At 32.1% G+C, this 23,332-nt stretch overlaps 1 protein-coding gene across 7 annotated transcripts in view; it reads left to right on the forward strand.

Annotated features, from left to right (window-relative positions):
• Positions 1–23,332, forward strand: part of LOC142342243 (neuronal acetylcholine receptor subunit alpha-9-like) — a 94,568-nt gene that overhangs the window by 43,596 nt on the left and 27,640 nt on the right. Inside the window, exon 1 of one of the 7 annotated variants that reach the window (XM_075393533.1) lies at positions 6,650–6,759. The exons of 5 other annotated variants lie outside the window; for them this stretch is intronic. The gene's annotated coding sequence lies outside the window, so the exon portion shown is untranslated. Of the gene's footprint in view, positions 1–6,649; positions 6,760–7,878; positions 7,941–23,332 lie in introns of those variants that run through there. One more of the 7 variants, XM_075393525.1, reaches the window with a different exon arrangement.

Here is a 23,332-nt window from a genome sequence, read left to right on the forward strand (position 1 = left end):
AGAAGCATATTTTCCTGCATGTATGTATCGATCCTATATTTACCCTTCGGCAAAATTATTTAATAATTCCAACGCAAGCAACCTAATCAATTTTTTAAAATTTATGTTCTTTCGCACGGCGTTCAACGATCAAAAACACTAAATCAAGCAAAATGTCAAATCGGTCAGAAAATAAGGAAATTTTTTAAGAACTATAATATTGAATTAATAGAGGCGCCAAAATGCAATCACAGAGCCATTGAATTGATAGAGCGTCTAACACAGACTATAAAGCGCCGCTTATCTTGCATTAAAGAAGCTGCACAAGAAAAGCATCAAATAATTCAAATATTTATCAATTAAGACTATGTTGTCAAAAGACTATTTTTTAAATCCCCATTTGAAGCCCATTTTAGCAGAAAACCTAGCACTGTTCCAATTCAGCATTGAGCAGGATCAGAAAAAATAACATACAAACTCAATTCAGACAAATAATTAGATATGGAAAAAGTCACAGAGGCCAAGCAAAATCCTGAAGAAAAAAGGGTGGGAAACGGAATGAAATAATGTGAAAATTGAGCAGAACAGAATTAAGGAGACATAGAAAGCCAAGAAACGAAAGGATAATGATTTGAATGCAAATCAGGAGTCATAAAGAACCTTTTCATTGGTTGGGTGATTCCACGGATTGAGAAATCTCTTGCACCGAAAATGCCGAAGAAAAAAACCTTTGAACAAGAGATCCAAAAAATATTGATGGTCTCTATGAACTGCTAGCACCTGACTCAACGGTGATAAAGACAGAAGAGTACACTTCAAAAATCTACGAGTCATTAAACAAATAAGTAATATCCGCAATTCTGACTTTGCAGAATTTGGGACCAAAGACGAGAGAAAAACTTTTTTTACTGGATATGCAAAAAACCACCCTCTACCTTATCTGGCAAAACAACAGAAGAAAAGATTGACAAACAAGCCAAAGTTATTCTGGGAAAATTGATTTGAGAGCATTTAAAGTTTGAATGCACCCTAGAACCAGAACCAGCTTCGCGCCACCAGAACCAACTTTGCGCCACAAAATCCAACATCCAATTCAATTAAGGATTGCGCGCCGCAAAATCCAACAACGGATTCAAATGTTGATAACGCGCCGCAAACAGTACCTCAACATCCACCCAAACCAAAACTACGGCAGCCAGATACTACATAAAGACAACCAAGTAAAAAAAGGAGATCATCACTATCCATCACAGAATCATATCAATCGAATCAATCCACGCAAAGATGTCCCTTGATAGTAACCCTTTCTAGTTCTTCTAAAACACCCTCAAGGCAAAAACGCGGAGAGTTATCAAGCAGCAACAAATGCCAACAGGAGTATTGTGGAAAAATATACAGCCAACAGTGGCGGAAAACCCACCTACATAAGATGCAGATCGAACAACCGGCACTTTTCTTCCTTGCAACGCTACCCAGTCACCTCTTTTGTTTCTCCTAATCACGAAGAGGTAGAAATAAATGCCCGAGAAGCAGGGAATGCATCTGACTCCGATGGTTTTTAATGAAACTCAAAAACTAAACGCTTATATTTAAATATATATATATATATATATATATATATATATATATATATAAATATAGCTATGATAACCAGATTATATTTTCATTAATTTTCTGATATATTTATCACAAAAAATTGTACAATTTTCTGTTTATCACAAGGGGGGAAGTGTCATACTCAGGTAAAACTACTTATTCAGTCATTGTTTTGCCTTCAATTTACATTTTAATTTTTTTACAGTCCTGTTCAAATTTTAACGTGAAATACTTTTAGTTCATTCCTTCTTTTCTTGTCTGATTTAAACGAATTTTAGTTCAGTTGACCTATATCTTCTTCAAATCTGCAGGGCGAATATCAGGTAAAGCTTGGACAGATAATTAATTGCAAATGGCAAAACAATTCACAACTAACTATCGGGTAGTCGAGTCCGCTCCACAAAATCCAGTCAAAATTTGTATTAAATCGGAATTAAGTTCCGTAGTAAAATAAAAAGCAATTTCGCCCCTCAAAATTAGTCAACAAAAGCTAATTCACAAAATTGAAATTCGCTTTGCGAATCCGGCATAAACAGCAATTGCCTGGCTGGTGATGACAAAATTACTTTCTTTCGCCAATCTGCGAAATCGCACTCTTAACTTCAATTTCAAACGAAGTTCAACACCATCGTGAACTTGGGTTCTCTATAGAACTTTAGAAAAAAAACCTTAGTCCCCTTCTAGCGACTAATATTTTATCCTAACATGTACAAGTCGACTGCGCATACTAATCCGCCCTGATCGTTAGATTAAGGCAGTTAAACCAGAGTCAGTATCTCGTGCTATCAAACTGCACGTGTCCTCTCAGTTTTTCATTTTAATTCCATGTAGATCCGAAGAAATGATAGGAAATAAAGCGGAAACCCATAGCATACCAAATTGCAACAATTTTTTGACCATTCCCAGCACAATTAGCAGCATGGCAAATAAAGCAAAATAAAAAGCAAAACGCATATTCAAAAATCCACAGCAGAGTAAAATTAAAAAAATGCGGCTAAAAATTATATACTGAGCAAGATAGATGCAAAAACTAATGATTAAAAGGGAGGCGCGGTAATATGCGTTCCGACATAATGCTCCGACTCCGCTCGATCAAGTTTTTGATCTAATTGTCCACCAAATGAGGAATAGACAGAAAACTCTCAAAAAATTATTTATTGTTCAAAAAAATTAGTGTATCCATTCAACAATTTGCTGTAAGCTCTAAGCACTTAACAAATAAAACAATAATTTATTAGAAGGTCAATGGTTTTTGCCATTAAGGACACTACGAGACAAGACAAATACCAAAATAAGTTAAAATAACGAGGATTACTTACGTTCAAAACTCAATGTCTATCTTTGAAACCCATAGCAGGCCCGATTGCAACATTTTTTAAATCGTTCCCAGTACACTTTTTGGCACTGCAAATAAAGCAAGGTAAAAAATCAAAAAGCAATTTTGTGTAATTTTTTTTTTCCAAAAAAACACAAAAGAGTAAAATTTAAGAGATGCGACTAAGAAATATTTACTCAGCAAGTTATAGGCAACTTATTGTTGACAAGGAGGCGCGGTAATACGGGTTTACACATAATTTTTCAATTCCGCTCAGTCAAGCTGTTGATCGAATTGTCTACCAAATGAGGAAGAGGTAGAAAACTCTCGAAAAATTACTTTTTGTACGAAAAAAATTACTCTAAGCTGTAACCACTGTACAAGTGAAAATAATAAATAACAGAGGGTCAATGATATTTGCCACTAAGCAGAATTAGAGACAAGACAAATTACAAAATACAATAAAAACAAAGAGCATTACTTACGAACAAAACTAAATGTCTATCTTTTTCTCTAAAAAAATGACTTAATAAAAAAGTCAAAAAGCATCAGATAAAGAGTAAGCAAAACAATCATGCTGATTAGTAAATAGACAGAAAACAAAATGGGCAAAATTTTGGAAACCAAATATTCACTTTTTGAAAAACCCTAAACTCATGGAACCAACTAGCTATCAAATGAAAACATACGAATCCATTGAGACCTGCCATTATCCAGCAAAAAGAACAAACACAGTAAAAGAATGTCAAAAAAATATTGAGAAAAAACCATCTCGAAGTCTATATGATCAAAATCTGTGAACCAAATGTATTGATTAAAATAAATTGCGCCTTATTTCAGCTCCCTTAGTGTGGTATATGCTAATAATTTGATGATTGGACAAGTTAGCAAAAGAGATCCTCAGAAATTGGAAAAAATAATTATGAAAACACGTTTTTCAACCATAAAAAACCAAGATTTTTAAAAAAACAGCAACAAAGATCAGATTATCATTCATAAGAAAACAACTTCTCTCTTTGCTGAGATTACGAAGAAAAGTTGAAGAATTAAGTTTAAAATTGGCAAATCTCAAATCACCATTATTGTTTTTTATGATCATGCATTACACTTTTTTCAAGGCGTAATGCATGACCATATGCTTTCCTCTTGAAACTCTTCAACAGTTAAGTTTTTACTCCTTAGGGAACCATATGCGCATGCAATTAGTGAGACTAGGTCAAAAGACTACACATTAACACTGAATACAAGCGGGACTCAAATTTTCTTGATTAATTTTAGGCAAATGGCGTTGAAGCCAAAAAACAATTTTCTCCAAAATGCTTTCAACTGAAGTTACTCCGTTTTTTAATTGGCGTTTCTCTGCACGAAAAAATAACCTGCCAATAAACTAGGTGCTCTTTAACTAACTTCAAAAAAACAAAAAAGGCAAAAGTTTTTTTTTAAAAAATACATAGAGCACGCCATCAGAATTCTGTTATTTTTTAAATTATTAAAATCTACAACTAGACAATAACTGGTCTTGACTCTGCTGCTTCTCAATAAAATGACCTCGATGTTACCGAAATAGCTGTTTTGACCAAAAAGACATTATATCAAACATTTATGATGATATTTGAATACTTATTGGATTATATTACCAAAATATCATTTTGCGACAACTGAGGGTATTAAATAGTTTTTAAAATAACTCCATCGATACCAAATTACGAATTTCAATAAATAGATGCATTCATAAGACTACAAAAAAGACTGCAAAAAACACTAAGTTGGTAAAAAATTTATGAAAACAGTTTGTTGGAGCCTTAACATTTCATTGTACCTGACTGGAACATAAAATAATCTCTTATCAATTGAACCTGTAAATATAAACAGATTTCTTTTTGTTGGGATGAAAAAATGCAAAAAATTTTATAAATACGACAGAAATAAAATATAATCAGAATCCTTTTTCATTGCAGAAATCAGCGATTAGACAAAAACTGGCCTCACCGTCGCTGCAAGGCTGTCAAAATGTTCAAATTTTAAACCTGCAAAATAGTTTTTTGGCGAACGAAATTCTTAATCTATGAAAATTATTCTATTCATCTTTATAATAAATAATGGCAAAAAAAGTTAATTCCAGAAAACTTTCTTTGGAACTGGAGATGAAACTATCCCTTATCTGAACAAAGGAAGATCATGTCAGCAGGACTTATGGCAGCACCATCAGTATAACTGGCTAAAGTTGAACAATGAGGCATATTTGATGCCAGTTGTTATGAAGAAAAGGAAAAAAATATTTGACAAAACAGTTGGTTTAAACTATTCATCAACTCTCCTCTACCTTCAAACGTACCACCATTGAGACTATCCTTAACAATTTTTTCATCATAATTTAGTAAAAAATTGATCAGAATTTTAGCAGAAATTACCAAAAATGTGAACAAAACAACGGAAGTTAGGCTCACCTTTACATTTCTTTAAACATCCGTAACTCCCGGGAAAAAGCGAATAAAAAATGTTTCAATTTGATTTTTACGCTTGAGAAGTTTTCTAATGGTACCACTGATCCTGTACGATGACTATATCGCTCGGCGAAAATTGATTGAACAAAAAAAGAACCATTTGAGTGTATAGTTCCCCCCTCTGAAGTCGGTCGGATGAAAAAGTCGCCGAGAGAGGTCGTCCATATAAAGATACTATCAAATTCGGGGTGGGGATTTTTTTCGAGCCCCAATTACAATACCTTGTTCAATTCAATGTTCAAGTTTTGTGTAAAGTCAATGAGGCCAGGTTTTCTTGTTGGAGGCGGCTACACATTTTCTTTCAAGCTTTCCTCAAACTCCTCAAAATTAGTACTAATTATTTTTTTTACTATATCCAAGTTTCTCATTCAGTCAAAAAATCGATCGCTCAGTTATATGCTGAAAAACTAATTTTGGCGCTTTGATCTAAAACGTATTGGTGACTACTTAATTTAATTTTTAAGAAGAGGTGCTTTTAAACACATCTGAGTTTTCCCATTGTGTTTTCCCATTGAGTGAAAAAATAATCCTCCGATTTGTGTTGATGATGTTTTAGTACAAAATAACAGCTGAAAAATGTAGCTGAAATAGCCGATTTACGGAATATTGTGGAGAAGCGTCTTATCCATTTATTCAATTCCTTTAGCTACAGCTACGAGCTACAAGAGAGGCATTCATAAAGTTCATCTTTCAAATTTGGTAACGAATAAATTTCAAAATAGGTTAATTGGACCTTGGATATTATTAATTTTTTTCCTTCGAAAAATCATTTTTTTGTTTACAGGTTTATGTCGAATCGCATAAAACTATTAGCCATGAATTTTCTGCCATTTGTGCAAAGTAATTTGTGCAAATTAGGAGAGAAACGATCAAAAAGTTTTGACTAAAACTGCCTTTGCTTTTGATCACGAATCTGTAACCGCTTTAATTATAAGCCATGTTTTTTGTTCACAGTTCTTTTTCAAAGTTGACTTAAAACTAGTTCCTTATGCAGAATATGTCACGCTTCATGTAATCAGTAACACAATTAGGAGAGTCCAAAACAGAGCTACGTTACCTCCCTTCGAAAAATTGAGACCGCCTTTTGGCTCATTTTGGGGAATTTTGATGCAGACTAAATTTAAGCAGGAGATTTTTCTTGAAATTGAGGAACAGCCATAAATTTATGCAACAAGACAAGCGAGCGCTGGATTGGGAAAATTTTTTGGATTTATTTGACTGCTCTATGGTGTATGTGTATAAATGTGCGGAGAAATATTGGGTTCGGTATATTTTATAGCGACAGCAGAGTAAATTGATTATCTTTTCAATTACTTTTGCCCGCCTTCCTCCTGTCAGCTACACCTTTTCCCCAATCAAACACAGGTAAATTTGTTCACTCCCGCACGCAAACACACATGCGTGCATTTTTTCAATCATAATATCTTTTCATGCCGGCGGTCAATCAATCAGTTTTGGTCTTTTACGAGTCAAGCATCGACTTATCCCTCCATTACTCCTTTTCTTATTCTTCTGGGATATTACAATACTTCGTCTCCTTAAGGTTTAATCTGGATAAATTGAAAGCTGGATTAAGTTATAAAGGCGTCACTTAGAAGAAACACTTTTAGCTAACTTATTAATTATTCAGAACGGTATTGGAAACTACTAAAAACTTCGGTACTTGAATCAGCTCAAAATTTTTTACTATCAACTAAATTTTTTTGGTACTTATCGACGTGGAATTAAAAATTGTTAATGATTTTTAGCCTGCTATCAGGTTCAACAACTGACTTATTAACCCGACGGTTTCCCCCCAGAAAATGCAGAATTTATATAATAACAAGATTTTTTTTCTATGAGATAAAATTTGATTCATTATATGATTATTACTCACGCAACTCAATAAAACCTCTTGCATTTTAATTTTTAAGAAATTTTTGAAATCTTTTTTATCTATGTCCTTTAGCTGTAATATTCCCGTCAGAAAATTCGAGAGCTCTCCAGTTCAATTCATTCAAACCTGTGATAGAATCAATTTCTTTCTAACCTAAATATCTATTTTGTCCAATTTTTTAAAGTATCTAACTAAGCAAGTCTAAGACGACGCCATATAGAATGATCTAACACAAATCTGGACAGTATGTGCTCATCCGAACAAATTATTCATGTCTGCATTAAAAGTATTACAATTTTTCCAACTTATAAATTTCCTTTTTTTTCACTACAGCCTACATTCCAGACATGCCGTTGCGCTTTCTAATCTGCCACCATTATAACTGGTACCTCTGATACTAGCCTGGCGTTCGCTCTGTTTCGAAGTACGAAATCTGGACGACGGTGTTGTGACGCCGTAAGATGTTAGCTATGAGGTGAAATATTTCAAGTCCTGTTCCAAATTGCCATTCTTTAACTTTGTGTTTTCAAATTTTAAACACTAATTGAAAGTAAATTTATACTTTTTGATCGCGTGTTTGTATTACACACAACTGTTCGTTTGGTTGTGTAAAAGTGTATATTACACTCTGCAAACAGTATTTACGACAGAAGATTTCAATCAACAGTTGGTAAGTTTAATTGCTAAAACCCTAAATTTAAGGCTGTTTTCAAAAAACAGGAGCAACATTGCTTGATCTTAAGAAATGTTAGTAGATTCATAGTGTAGCAAAAACGGCTGAAAAGTGGTTAAAATCAGGCTGAAACAAATCAGAAGTAAAAGTCGGAATTTGTTCAAAATTTCTATTTGTTTTTATATGCATTATAAATTGTCAGGCATTCTGCTGCTCATTACGCCGCAAAACGTACATTTGATGTTTTTCGACAGATTTGTCCAAATTGTGGACGAATGTGACAATACTCAGTCACTTTTTTCCACTATTTATGCCACTACTTTCCACGCTCATTTTCCATTCAATTGCCCTACGGCTAGAGTTTTCGATTTTGTTAATAATGATGTAGGACATAATTCAGAAACCAAATTTTCTTAATTACCATATGAGCCAGTTCAAACCAACGGTTTGCCTTTTAATCCGCAATTAATAAAACGAAGAACGTTTTTCTAAATAAAAAGCAATTAGGATTTCTTTGATTTCTGCTTAATTCGATTTTTTTGTTATCAGTTGTCGTTCAATGATAGCCCAAAGACACAATTCGCGGACAAATGTGGTTGATATTTTCAATATTTTTCAAATTCGAACTAAATTTGCCTTGCTGTCAGTGTTTTTCATGCTCGCTTATATCTCTAACCATTGAACCGTGAAAATTTCTGACACAATTAAACAAATTTGCTGGTTTTGGTGTACGTTTTTGCAATGCTAACTCTTATCAGTGTTAACTCATATATACCTCATGAGAATCTAGGTAAAAATATCTATGTAAGGCATCTCAGTTTTTTTTCGCAGAAACTAATATCTTGTGTCAAATTTCCTTTCACCAAGTTATTTTGACTGAAAAACTCTAGGTTAAAAACTGTTGGAAACAGAAATGCTTCTCATGGCTAACCTGCTTCCATTTTTACAGTACTGAACACTTTTAAAGTTTTATTCCAAAGAAAGCTATTCTGTTACTGATAGCTATTGTGAAAAAACCAAGATTATATGAAGTAAAAACATGACTAAAGCAGTCTAAAAACACAATAAATGAATAAAAATTTGAAAAAAAAACAATACCAGTTGCTTAACAAGAAAGAAGTCAAAAATCCCAAAATGAATAATTGAAAAAATTTAAAACTATATAGAAAAGAATTTCCGGAGTTCAAAAACTTTTCTACAAAAATTTTATCTTAACTTTTTTTATTTATTTTCAATCTACACCGTGAACGCGTGAAAACTTTACTGAAATAAAAGCTCAATAAATAAGATGCATAAACTGAAACAGCCAAGCAAAACAAGTACTGAAAATATAAAACTTAATATTTGACACTTACACGTGTGACACATCCTAAAAATCTAATGTTTAGCCCCATTTTAGGATATTCAAACCTATTTTTTTAACGAAAACCATAAGCGATAAAAATTTTAAAAGTATGATTTTTTTCTTCAAACCAATGTGGATAAAGTGAGCCCAATTTGTTTAAAACTGTTTTTGTTGAGCACTACAACAAAATTTGAACACCACACTCTTCAGTTTTAAAAATGTACACTAATTGACTACGTTCTCGTACAACACTCAGCTTTTCAAATGTATCAACGTAAAATAAAACTGCATTGTGCAATATTAAACTTTTTCAATAAATCTAATCCTTGTTATAAATAGATAAATAGTTTGATTTCAGAATAAACGTTTAATAGAAGCGAAATGTGGAAAATTGACCAGAACGTTTTAACTTTTGAGCTTTTTGCGGTCGCTTTTTGCTACAGAATTAAACAATTAAACTCATCTATGAAAATCGTTTCACTTCGTTTTGATTTTTTAATTGAGCTCGCTTCAAAATTCAAGCAGTAAAATGTTTTATTGGTTTAATCCACGTGCTCAAAAAAATTTTCCAAAAATTATGAAATTTCATGTTCAGTTACTTGCTGACTTGCTGTCTTTAGCAGCCATTTTCGGATATTTTTGCATATTGAACTAAATTTTTGGCAAAAAATTGAGAGTTTTGTTTCTGTTACTCAACTGCAATTTCTACTGACAGAAATTTTTTATGCAATTTTTCAGCATAAATTTATACGCACATTGAATCTTCCTAACATTTTGGAAAGCATGTTCAAATGAAAATTTTATTCGCTGCCATTGAATACGATGTGTTTAAATGTATCAGACTTAGAATAAAAGGAAAAATTTGTATACTAACATTTATAAATTAAAAAAAGTGTTTTTTTTTGTATTTTGGCTGAAAGATGTCGAACTGCTCTTTTTCACTGATAGGCTTAATTTCATAGATGATGTATTTTAGGCGGCCATTTACAAATTTTTATGATTTTAAAAGATAAGCCGTTTTCAATATGTATAATTAAAATTATGCCACGCTTAATTCAAAAATAATTTATATGAAGTGACTGACGGTCCATTTATCAACGCAAATGTAAACTGTAGCATAGAATTTCAAATGTTCCCTTCGTTAAAGTTATTAGTAAATGAAAATCTATTTTACACTTTGCTATAATCTGTAAAGCATGGTTTTTAAAAACAATATTTATGTCATCATTAATCAGTTTTGATGTTACTAATCTTCTAAAACTGCACAAAATGAAAGCTAAAATTTGCAGAAAAATCTTCTAGCAATGCTCTGTTCTTTATTAAAATAAATATTTTTAGATGCAAACTGGTAGAATTGCTTACCATGCACAAAATCACCTGAACCTCGCTACTAATGAATATAATTACGAGAATCAGAAGAAAGATTGAACTTTCGCTCAAGTTTTCTTACATTGCAATGTCAATTTAATGAGAGACGTTAAAAGTGCAAAATTTAATATTTAAATTGAAATTCAAAATGATCAGAATAACCCTATTTCAGAAGACTGAACAAAAATGGCGAGAGAAAAGATCGGCTAGTTAGGTTTTCCACAAAAGAAGTGGTCTGCATATTTGCTTTGATCAGCATGTTTTGACTCAAACGTACAAAATCGTTGATATATTCCTTCTGGGCAGTAAGAAAGCTAAGGCGTGTCTCTTAAGTTGTGTATATTCGGTATTTAGACGTAAGAAGTATTCGGTATATTCAGTTTTAAATCGAATGAAATTGTCGTCTTATTCAGTTTTTTAAATTTGGTATGTTCGAATTCAAATGTAAAAAATCGTTAAATTTTTCTTAGAAAAATTTGAGTTTTGATTATAATGCAGTCAGATGTTATTATATCTCTGTGATCGCAAGAGTTTTACACGAATCTCTTTGAGATTATTTCCGCAAAAAATTTTCACGCATATAACTTGTCTCCAGGAGTAAGAGGGTTGATAGACATCCATTGAAGGTATTCTTACATAGGAGTTGCTCCTATATATTCTGCTTCTAGATGAAAATTGATGAGACAAATTGGGCAAGGAACATTTCAGTCTTGTTTTTGTTTAATGTTCACTTTTGTTTGAAATTCGGAATATACTAGTTGGACATGTTTGCACTCACCAACATAAAAATTTAATTTGGAAAAGAAAATAATACGGTTTTGCCTTCGTCCACGTCAATTTCGTTTTGTGGCAACAAAACGGATACATGATACACCAATTAGAATATTTCGGTAGAATGAACTGCTCATTATTTTATTATTGATAAAGCAAATCAATTTAATAGATCCAGACAAAATTATCTTCGCGCAAAGAAAGACAGAATGAATTGGTAGAAGAAAAATAGTGTAGAAACTTTTTTGATAACAATAAATTGTAAGGTTGGCTCTGACGAACAATAGTGAAAATTGTGACAATCATTCAAATCATCTCAGTTCTCTCATTTTCGCAATTTTTTGTCATTTTTTAACTGCTGCCTTTTGCAACATTATTTTTACAAATGAAGTCTGTAAAAACAAATAGAAAATTGCACAAAATGAAAGCTAAAATTTACAGAAAAATTTTCCGCAATGCTCTGTTTTTTTTAAATTACATATTGTTTGATGCAAACTTGTAAAACTTCTTGCCATGCACAGAATCACTTGAACCTTGCTATTATTGAATATAATTACGAGAATTATAAGAAAGATTGAACTTTCGCTCAAGTTTTCTTACATTGCAATGTCATTATAATGAGAGACGTTAAAAGCGCAAATATTAATTTTAATTTCGAAATTCAAAATGATCAGAATAACCCTATTTCAGAAGACTGAACAAAAATGGCGAGAGAAAAGATCGGCTAGTTAGGTTTTCCACAAAAGAAGTGGTCTGCATATTTGCTTTGATCGGCATGTTTTGACTCAAACGTACAAAATCGTTGATATATTCCATCTGGGCAGTAAGAAAGCTAAGACATGTCTCTTAAATTGTGTATGTTCGGTATTTAGACGTAAGAAATATTCGGTTTGTTCAGTTATAAAAAAATTGTACAAAATTGTCGTCTCATTCATTTTTTTTAAATTTGTTATGTTCGAATTCAAAGGTGAAAAAAGTCGTTAAATTTTTCTTTAAAAAATTTGAGTTTCGATTATAATGCAGTGAGATGTCATGATATCCCTGTGATCGCAAGAGTTTCAAACGCGTCTCTTGGAGATTATTTCCGCAAAAAGTTTTCAATTTGATTGACGTTCTTATATGTCTTGATGGTAAAACTATACGAAAAAATAAACTTCTTGTTTGTTTTTCGAGCGAAAAATTTAGGATTGGTTGAACATTGATATTGAATCGGTTCATTAAATAACATTTAACGAGTATTGATATGATCACGAGAAGTCGCCTACATAAATCAATTTCTTGTGAATTCCTGTGATTTAAAAACAAAACACGGATTCTTACGTTTTAAACCAAACATACCGAATCTAAGGAATTGACCATACCGACCATTTTCGTGTCTCAATACGGAGCATGCTAACCATACCAAAAACTTAAGGCCGCTCGTCGTTTCTTATCTGAAACAGAACATAGCGACAATTTTCTTATGTTTGAAAACGACGATTTTTGAACGACAGCTCAATAACCAAGGATTGCCTTTAATTGAAAGTAAAACATCTGTCCACTTTGATTGAAAAACATTGCAGTTTGGTCTTGAGTATTCTCCGTTATCTCAGTTTCTTAGACTTTTTGCTGTTGAAGAAATAAAATAAAATAGCATAGAAACATGTTTGAAGCATGAAACAAAACGACCGAAGCATTAAGTCATATTTGTCCCGTTTTGTGTACTTTCTTCGGCACAACTGTAATTGAGAGATTTCATTTGGCTGAAAATTAAGATTAAGGTCTAAACTAAAAAACAAACTTTTCTAGCAATCTATGCTTAGTAAACACAAAAAAGCAAATTTTTTGTACGTTATTGTTAGCAGAGGCGATATGTTTGATCAAAATAATTATTTCGTATTTAACAAAGTTTTCTTATTATCCTGATCCAATTCTGACGGCTATGTTGGGACATATTGCATGATGACCGTCTCTTCAACCATCTTTTGCGAGGTAACAGATATCGTCAGCGAAACAGAGCGAAACAAAGCAGCTGCTATTTCTGGGTCTTTTGTGCTATTCAAAAGCGTTGAAATTCACTTTGCTTTATCAAAATGGCCAACCAAGAGAAGCTTACTATAGAAAACATTACCAAATTGAAACAAATTAATGAAAAACTTACAAATACTGTAACAAAACAAAAGCTAGTCATACAAAATCTTACGGATGGTCTCGAAAAACTTGAGAATAAACAAAATACTTCAAAAATTAACATCTACCAGTTAGAAAAACGATTAAAAACAGTAGGAAGGTATCCAAACAGACCGTTCCTTGTTTTTACAAACATCGACATCCCAGCTGATGGTAATGTACTTGCACCAATTTTACAGTTAGCTAACAACAATTTACAGGTTAGTTTGAATCCCGACAAAATATCGATTAACCACCTACTTAAAACTATAGACATTGCGACTGTTATTGTTCAATTTTTGTATTTGCAACAAAAAGGACATAATTCTGAAACGCACTTCATGGTTCAGTTCAGGGTCCTGCTTTGTTTATACTGTACTTTTATGACATTGTGAACCCTTGTAAATTTTCCACTTCGTATTTTTTTTTGCCGACGACACCAGCCTCCTTTTCAAAAGAAGACCAACTTCTGAAGAATTAAAAACCACTACATCAAAATAAATTGGATATTAATGAGTCAAAAACATATTTAAAGTTAGTTTTTGTAACCAAGGCGAACACAAACTATCAAAATTGGGCACTTAAAATTATCTAGGAGTAATTCTAGACGCAAATTTAATTTTCGAAGCACATGTGGAATCAAGGCTAAGGAAAATTTGTAGTCGCAAAACCATCTTGATGTCCTAAAAAACTACGGTGGTACCAATTTTTAAGTATGGAATAATTATTTATGGTAGAACACGTTAATTAAGCTGCAAAAAATTTAGCGATTGCAAAAGACAATTTTGAGAAATGTCTTTAGAAAGAAACCAAATGACTCCATCTTTGAAATCTAATTTCATTTCAAAATTTTAACAATTAGTGAACTATACATAAAACACCTGCTTCTGTTCAGCCTTAAGTCGTACTTTGGGTTACTTTCAAACAAAATGATGAATCAGATTTTGACCGCAAATTAAATTTTTTCCAAAAATACTCGCTCGAAAACCACTCGCATTATACAAACAAAAACCTGAAAAGTGAATTTAACTAGGACATCTCTGGGGTATCGCACTAGAATTTTGATAAATTTCGACTGATACAAAAGAACTACATGAGCTTTAAAAAAGCATGTCCTGAATAAAACTTAGAAACCTAGACAATGCACTTCAATATAGCTTGATCATGCAAAACGACACGCTAAAAAATCTTGTTTTCAAAAAATATCAGGGCGCTTAATTAAGATACGTGAGTATTTGCAAGTGTTCACTCCTGATCGGACTTTGGATTTATGTTTTTAATAGTGGATTCTGCGTTTTTCGCGCAAGATCCTAGCCATACAATCGTGTCCATGTCAAAAAATTCCAAGAAACCGTCACGATAACCGCCTTGATTGCAAGTCTCGCAATGTGACCGCCGGATTCTCAAATACGTTTAGCTAGATTTCTGCATGAGAAGTTTTCTGCATAGATTTTGTGACGACTAGATACGGAGCTTCAAAGGCGTCCGCCTTAATTGAAAAGGAACTTTAGATGCCAAAGAAAAAGGGGAGAAGCAAAAGTTAGAAAAAGTTGGTAAGACAGTCACATATATGAATAAGATTAATATAGCCTAATAAGTTAAAATATCAGTTTTATGCTACAGCAATCAAACGGAGATGCTCAATAGCTATCAAATTTTGTGATAACCCTTGCTCTGGTTATTCTTTGGTAAAACTTGGTAGATAATTGTCTGAAAATATTAGTGCTCTGCCTTTTTTTCTGTTAGACCTATTGAACATCAGAATGACCTTTTCCGATCACTTTCTTTTCAACTGGATGCCAGTTTGGCGAGAAAAAAATCATTAAAATAGGTTCAATGGTTACACTTAATTTATAAATCTGTTTTAAATCTATGTCAGTTTCCTGGCAAATAATAAGTTCAGCAATCCATCCGTTCAAAAAGCTCCTTTAATTTTGATATTTGTTTTACGTCAACACATGTCAGTTTGATTTTCAGGCAGAATTTTATATTGCCTGTTGAATATATCTGACAGAAGCCCTGAAGCGTGTCATTTGAAAGCCAGACGGGAAAATAGGGGCTCATTAGTATAATTGTTCAACCGCAATTTGTGACACAGTTATAGGCACGAGCGGAAACTCATCAATGAAATCATTTTGAAGATTAAAGCGAGTAATGACCGTGAATTCTTATGACTTCACGTTTTCTAGAAATCTTAAATTTTTACGTGTATTAAAAAATTGAATTGTTTCTGCTCATACCTCAAATCAGTTATTGTGGAACTTTTGACAATTCGTTGCAATAGTTTTAATGGCTACTGCGCTTGTTCAAAACAAAAATATGAATGATAAGGTTGAACTATTGGCATTGTTTACTTTAATACTTAATACATTAATATTTAGCCAAAAAATTTGAGGTTGAAGGGGAAACATTGTAATCAAAAACTTGAAAAAGTAAAAAACGAATAAGATGCCCGAAAAATTGACTTTTTGATCAAAAAAACATCAACCGTAACTTTTTAACAATATTACGCTATTAAAAAATCGCAAACCATTCGAAAGCGTCGATGTTTGTCTCTCAGAAAGACAACTATTGAAAAAATATGAGGAAAAAAATAAAATAAAATTTAGATGGAGTATTCCAAAATGACAGAATCTAATGAAATTCATTTTTGTTTATTTGCCGGAAAACACTGCTCAATTATTGCTATGTATTTAGAAGCAATATATGTCTTCTTCGGCAAAGCAATATATCTTGCGTGACTTTTTCTATCTTGCACGATCTTTTAAATTACAAATTTGTTGAGATGTTGTTGCGAGATTTTGAAAACAATTTACAATACTAGTTAAAGCAGCCCCCTAATATAGTTCAAGTTTCCCTTATTTTAGGCCTTTGGATTTCGCCTACGGAAATTTGAACTACAGTTACGCTAAAACAGAAGGCTCATCATTTTCAACAGAAGGCTCATCATTTTCAACAGAAGGCTTTTTGAGCAGTTTTGTGGAAAACACAGACAACACAAAGTGGTATACACTTACAGAATTCTCTCAGTGGAATTCAGAAAGCATGAAAAGACAATTTTACAATCCTTATTTTAATCTTCTTTCTAATTTCATTTTTTTCTATCCAAAGCAAAAATGTTTTAAATACACTTATTTGTGCAATCGATGATGATTAAAGAAGCATATACCAGAATTGAGGTTAATTTATAAAATCAATGTCGATTAATTTTTGATTTTGACAGAATTAGTTAAAAACCTTTAGTGAGATAAAATCAACACTTGATTTAAACAAGGAAAATATAATCGATTCGTACGTAAAGGATAAAACTATTACTTAGAATTAAAATTATAAATATACACGTTTTCATTTTCTATTCTCATTTTCAATTTTAAACAAATTTCTATCTAAGATTCTAACAACCGGAGTCAATTTACATGGTATTCTCGTCTTGCTTCCCCTATTGCACACAAAACACAATTCCGAATGCAAAACAGTCTCCAACAAACCTCTGCTGGACAAAACATTGCCACGAAACCAAAAGCTGCAAAATGAAACCATGAGCTACGAAATCAATTTGGTTCCACAAATTTTATGGCCTAAAAATTTTTTGTGGCTAATTGCAATAGAATCATCAGTGCTCAGAAATCAAAAATTCTTTTCAGATTTTTTAAAATTTTTTCTGACAGAACAACTAATAAACTTTTATGAGACATACTTAATTGATTTTTCAGATTATTATATATTTATAAAAAAATTTTATGCGCCAGAAAAAAAGCGAACAGATTGCAACCAATGATGACAATTGATTTCTAATTGATTATCCCATTCGGTCAGTTCAAGAACGACAGTTACCAAGAAACGTCAATATCAAAACTACCCTAAAACAACGATATCTAATTTCCTTTTGCATTTTGCAACTTAAATATTGAGAAAGTCACTTGCATTTGTACAAATTTCTCCCAAAGTCTTCAAAAAATTTAATGGAAGGATAATGCACAGTATTGGTTTTTCTATATACTAAAATCAGGTATATTTACAGCCATAATTGAAGACATTTTCTCCCTCGTTTTGTAGATAGTAGCACCATAAGCATTTTAGTATTAGTTTTTTTCCTAAGTTTTCCAGCGCAACACCAATCTTCTTATCTATTTCTATCAAATTTTTCAAAAAATTCCACTGACAACAAAAACAAGGTCTACGACAACAATAACAATTAGTATAAATTTTAATTAGCAAAAATTTTAGCAGTTCTTTATGTGGAAAAGAATTATTTCTTCTGCTATTGTCAAAACAGCTCTTTTTCTTCAATTAACTGTGTATATACTAATATAGAACCAAATGCAAGAAGATTGGTAACAACATTCTCGCAGTAAAGTTGTGGGTTTTCCCACTGCCATTACTTGAAATTCAGCTAAATTTATAATAGTGAAAACGTACTTCATCAAAACGTTTAAAACTTTTTTAATGGAAGACTTTTCTCACGAAGTCGCTTTATTTTCAATCATTTCGCATCATTTCATAAGGAGCACGTCAAAACATTAGAAGAAAAGTGCTCAAAAAAGGTTGAAGGTGCACTAAATTCTGTCCAAATTCTGCCCTTCCGTGGTTGAACTGAATGAGAGGAATGAAAACGCAATGATTTCATGAAACAGAATGAATAAAAACATAATCAGTTAATGAGTTTCCGGTTTTTTGTACGTGAGATCGGCTAATAAATTTCAATCGATTTTAAAATGTATTGAATACAGTCTGTTTATAAGGCTCTGTTCAATAGGTAAAGATAGAGATGTGATTCATGAGCTCATTTCCCTGAGTTGAAGATGAGGTGAATGCTCTAGTTGAGAATTCAGCAGATAAAACTATTCTTCCACATATCTTCAAGTTATTCATTTGTATGAAATTTGTTAATCTCTATATTTCATACGCTCGGTAACACTCATCGTTGTTACAAATGACTTTAATGAATTGACCTCTGAAACTACAATGCAATTCAGACATCTGTCACTGTGTTGTCTCCCTAGTCGAACGAGGACTGTTATACTGCAAGCAAGTTTTCTCTGGAGTCTTGCAAGAATCGTCCGACATATTATGTATGATTTTGCAAGATTTTTACAAAAATCTGGCAAGATCTTGCAAGATAGCCGTCCAAAATGTAATGGTATTGTAAGATAACCGACCATATTGCAAGAATCTTGCAAGATCAACCTCCGCTTGCAAACCTGGCTGCGGATAAAATTATAATTGAGACATGTTTTGATTTATAGTGCGTTGTAACACTAGAACGGTTGATTCAGTATTTCCTAATGTATGTGTTATAGTTTGGTGCCTTCTCAAGACGTTTTAAAATTTGCATTGCTTAGTAAGTTGTCTGGACAAACTGCTCTGTTTGAGTGTCGCTAAGCATAGAAACTGGTGCGCCAGACACGCCGCTTTTGATGTAAGACAAAAGACTGGAAACCATGAGCCGCGGCTGAAACGTTACGCCAGTATTTTTTCAAGTTATCAAAGTTCATGTCATGTATAAAATTTAATTCAGCTGCCATTCATGCTTTTATTTAAAGTACATTTCCATGTATTATTTGTTTAATGGTACTTAATTTCCATATTTTTTGAGGCATTAAAAGTTTACGAACTGTCTTGTACGGAAAGACATCAGACATTTATATCATAAATGAAAAACTATAGCTTTTAAAATATTGTTTTTGTGCATCATTTGAGCATTTGCTTTCAACGCTTTATGAAGAAGCCAATATAAAAAAGCAAATTTTCTCTGATTCAAAATGGTTAGTTTTTCTTTGACATAATTTTCAAGAAGTCCAGAACTTTTCTTCAATATTTCTATAAGCAAGATTGTAAACAAGACAACCGAAACTTCATAAAATAGAGTTATCAACATTAAGTTCACAAAATAGAGTTATCAACATTAAGAAATTTTATGTTATCCATTACCGATTTCATCCGTTTAGTACCTGGATTTTTCATCATCAAAATCTCTCCCTTAAGCGGTATAGTCTCTTTACAAAAGTTTGTGTAACTTAAAAAAAATTTTGACTGTGTTCCAAATTACCGTAAATTTTGGAAAGATTATGAATTGATCTCCCTCAAATTGCTTTTCAATATGGCCGTATCTCTTCACAATTCTAAAATTTACCAATTTCTGATTGAATCAAATTAGAAATTCATCTATATAAAGATGTTTCATTAGCTGATTCATCGAAGGGAAGAAGATTGATAAAATCTAATTCGAAAAGATGAAAAAACTATTTAATTTTTTATCCTGTTATCCCATTTGTCAGAAAGAGTGCAAGAGCAGAGCCCAGAGTAAACTTGTCATCCTCAAATAGAACCGTTTTCAATAAAAAAAAATTGAGGGTTTATCAAGTTATATGGAATAAAATGATAGTAATTTTCAATTTCAATTCAAATAAAGTCAAAATTTTACAATTAAATCACTCAAGTTGATTCCAACCTGTGTGTCAGCTGAAACTCTCATAAAAAGAAATCGTTTGTTATTGTTCCGACCCCTCTTGAGGGGGGAGGAACTATATACTCAAATTGGTTTTTTTTTGTTCAGTCAATTTTGGCCGATCGATATATTCATCGTAGAGAGTTGAGACTGGTATCATTAGACAGCTTGTCCAGCGTAGAATATGGAATTGAAAAGATTTTTTTGATTTTCGTTTTTGACAAGGACAAAATCGTGGTTTAAACTTTCGAGAAAATAGAGTGAATTCTGTTGATTTCATTCATTCTTTTCGGATTTTTTAACTAAAGTTTCGCCAATTTTGATAAAATTGAAAAAATTTTTTCAAGAAAATGTTGTTGATTTTATGTTTAAAGACAAAATATATTGTCGGCTAATTTCATTGAATTTTTTTGTCACAAATACCTGCTAAATATTTCACAAAATTCACACTTTTTCATCAAAAACAGCACGAAATAAGTTTCTCTAGTCCACTCTGATCAACTTTGCAGGAAGTGCACACCCAAACACCACCAACACAATCTGTGTAGACTGAAAGGGAGGCTAATTTCACTTCAACTTCCAATGAGAGTGCTCTGTAAAAAACTCTTGCCGTTTTTTGCTAACTTTATTCGTTGATTATCAAAAACGCCGCATATATTTTAACTAACAAAATGTCTATATGAATGACATTCCATAAGTTAAATATTCCTAAGGGACAATCTTCATTCGCAGGACTAGTTCTGTACAAATCTTGAACCGTTACAGTCCAAAAATAATTCGGATTGTCATCAGTCGGTTTTTTATAAAAAAAAATCGGTCTTTTTTATATTAATTAAATAACAGAGCATTTCAAATCAAAACTCACTAGTGATAGGTCCTATTGGCATCCTAATTAGCTCACAATTATTTAACTAGTCGATTGCTTGAAAGGTTATGGTCGTTTTCACTTTTAAAATACTTGATTTTTAAATAAAAAATGGCTTATTGAACTTTGCCTCCATTTTTCTCTTAATTTGGTCAGCTTGTAGCTTAGTGTCAGCAATCAAAGTGTGCTCCTTCTTCCTGCTGAATTCAAATATAGTCTTCATTGCGGTTTTTTGCCTTAAGTTATGTTGATCCGTCTTTGATACTACTAGATTTCACAATTTCTTTTATATTTTTAGGTATTTGCCCATTTTTCATGTTTTCTAGTTTTGTCAAATTATCACGTTATTGTCTGTCCAAATATCACATTTTTTGCGTTCAACAAAACGCACAATTGATTATATTTAAATCCTTAAAGATATACCTTGTGGTTCTTTACAGCTTTGACGATACTTTCTCGAAGAATTTAATTGAACTTTTTAATTTTGTCATTAACTGTCGTTTTTACTTTGTCTTTTTAGCCGTATTTAATTTCCTGTACAATGACCCGGTTTGGTTGGCTTTTCCTGGAAGAGTAGATGAGCCGGTGTTCTGATAATAGAAGATAGATAATAGATTTCATGATTTTAAAAACAATCGTTTTCCAAAACGAAAAAAATACTTCACCTTCGCAATTTTGTTTCTTTTATTGTCTGTTTGTTACCTGGTCTCGTTTATTAAAGGTTAAAAATGATATTCTTTTTGTCAAAGCAGGCTGGCAAAAGGGGTTGGTGTCGCAAAATCTAATGTTTTTGAAGAATTCGTTATGACTTTACTGGCTTCGACACGGGTTTTTCACAAAAAAAGTGTAAATTAATTTTTGATTTTTATCATATTTGACGTTCTTTTTGTAGACGTAAGACATTTTCTTGATAATTGCAGATCTCAAGGACTTCTTTTGGAAGAATGGACGAAACTATTCAAATTTTTCATTTTGTAATTAATGGCTTTCATGTCTTTGGAGATAAATTTTTTTTAAAAAAAACAAGTTTTACCTAATTTTGCATTTTTTTTTCTTTTTTGTCTAATTGTTGAATATTTTCATTTATAGCGGCCTTATAATAAATTATTGGTGTTTGACGAAGGTGCAATCGAACATAATTTGGGGGGCCAAAGTATGGCTTTACGGCTTCCAAAGCATTTTCTGGCAAGTTTTAATTGATTTTTACTTTGTTGTCTATTTGTTGTTCTTTTTGCAACTGCATAAAAAAATGAATAGAAAGAGTTCCTAAATCCTTTTTAAAGAAGCATTGGTAATTGTAAACCTATGGGAGATTTTCGTTGATTCCTAATGGTTTTCATTACTTTGAAATTAATTGATTTTTTTTAAAAAAAATTCAGCGAATTTTCTAACTTTAAAGTTTTTGTTCTTTTTTGTCTTATTGTTGCCAAGCTTTATTGTGTACTGGTGAATAACCAATTTTTCTGGTGAATTACAAGTTATTTTGTTTATTTTCAGTTTTATCTGACGCTATTTTGACTGCGTTATTAAGTTTTGTTTTTTAAAACGGACATAAATTTTTTGATGTAATTAATATTTGTTGTTGTTGTTTGATTTTGCCGTTCGTCTTCGCTCGCTTTCTTAATATCGGCATATCTCATCAATGTAATGCATAATTTTTTTACTACACTGAGTTATTTGCTTTGGAGACTATCTTTTTGTTCATTCACCAGTTTCTTTAAAAAAATACTTGATTTTTTTGTGTTTTTTTTTCTGTTCCTCATTTGGTAGACAATTATGCCAAAATTGTGAATGAGCGGGGTCGGAAGCTTATGTGCGATCGCACATTACCGAGCCGCCTTGTTTTACTTCTATATTAAAAAACTAAAGATTCGTTCTAGCAAACGGCAAACCTTTGTAAACAATTAGCGAGCAATGTGTTTCTCAAAAGTTTGATGCGCACTTCAATTATTAACTTTAGGTGGTTGATCATAGTTGTTTACAAACTGCCTTGGTTGAGGTAATGCAGTTTTTAAAAAACTAATCAATAACATCCAAAGACATTTAAAAGACAAAAACCCACCAAACATTATTTGAGAGCATTTGCTGGTCGTTTTTACTTAACAACTGAGCTAGAAAGTGGTGAAAAAAGTTTTTAACCTTGAAAATTCGATTCAAGACCAACTTGATTTTTTTAAAATGACAAAACTTTAAATCAATTCTTTTGTAAAAAACTATTCTGAGATCGAGAACTTAAAGATATCAGTCAAGTAATATGAATGGATTTTCTCCAGTAAGAGATCTGTAGAACGTTTGTTTAAAACCGTCTGTTCAACCTATGCATAAGAAATAGCGGCAAAGAAGTACAAAAAATTGAACATTTAATAGTGTAAGTGTTTATATTTCTTTCTATAGCATCAAGTCTGTTTACTTTCTCACTGAATTTCATACCTCGTGTCTGGAAG

The sequence above is a fragment of the Convolutriloba macropyga genome, chromosome 1 (assembly GCF_964194025.1).
Source record: "Convolutriloba macropyga chromosome 1, txConMacr16.3, whole genome shotgun sequence".
In the NCBI taxonomy this organism is placed as follows: domain Eukaryota; kingdom Metazoa; phylum Xenacoelomorpha; order Acoela; family Convolutidae; genus Convolutriloba; species Convolutriloba macropyga.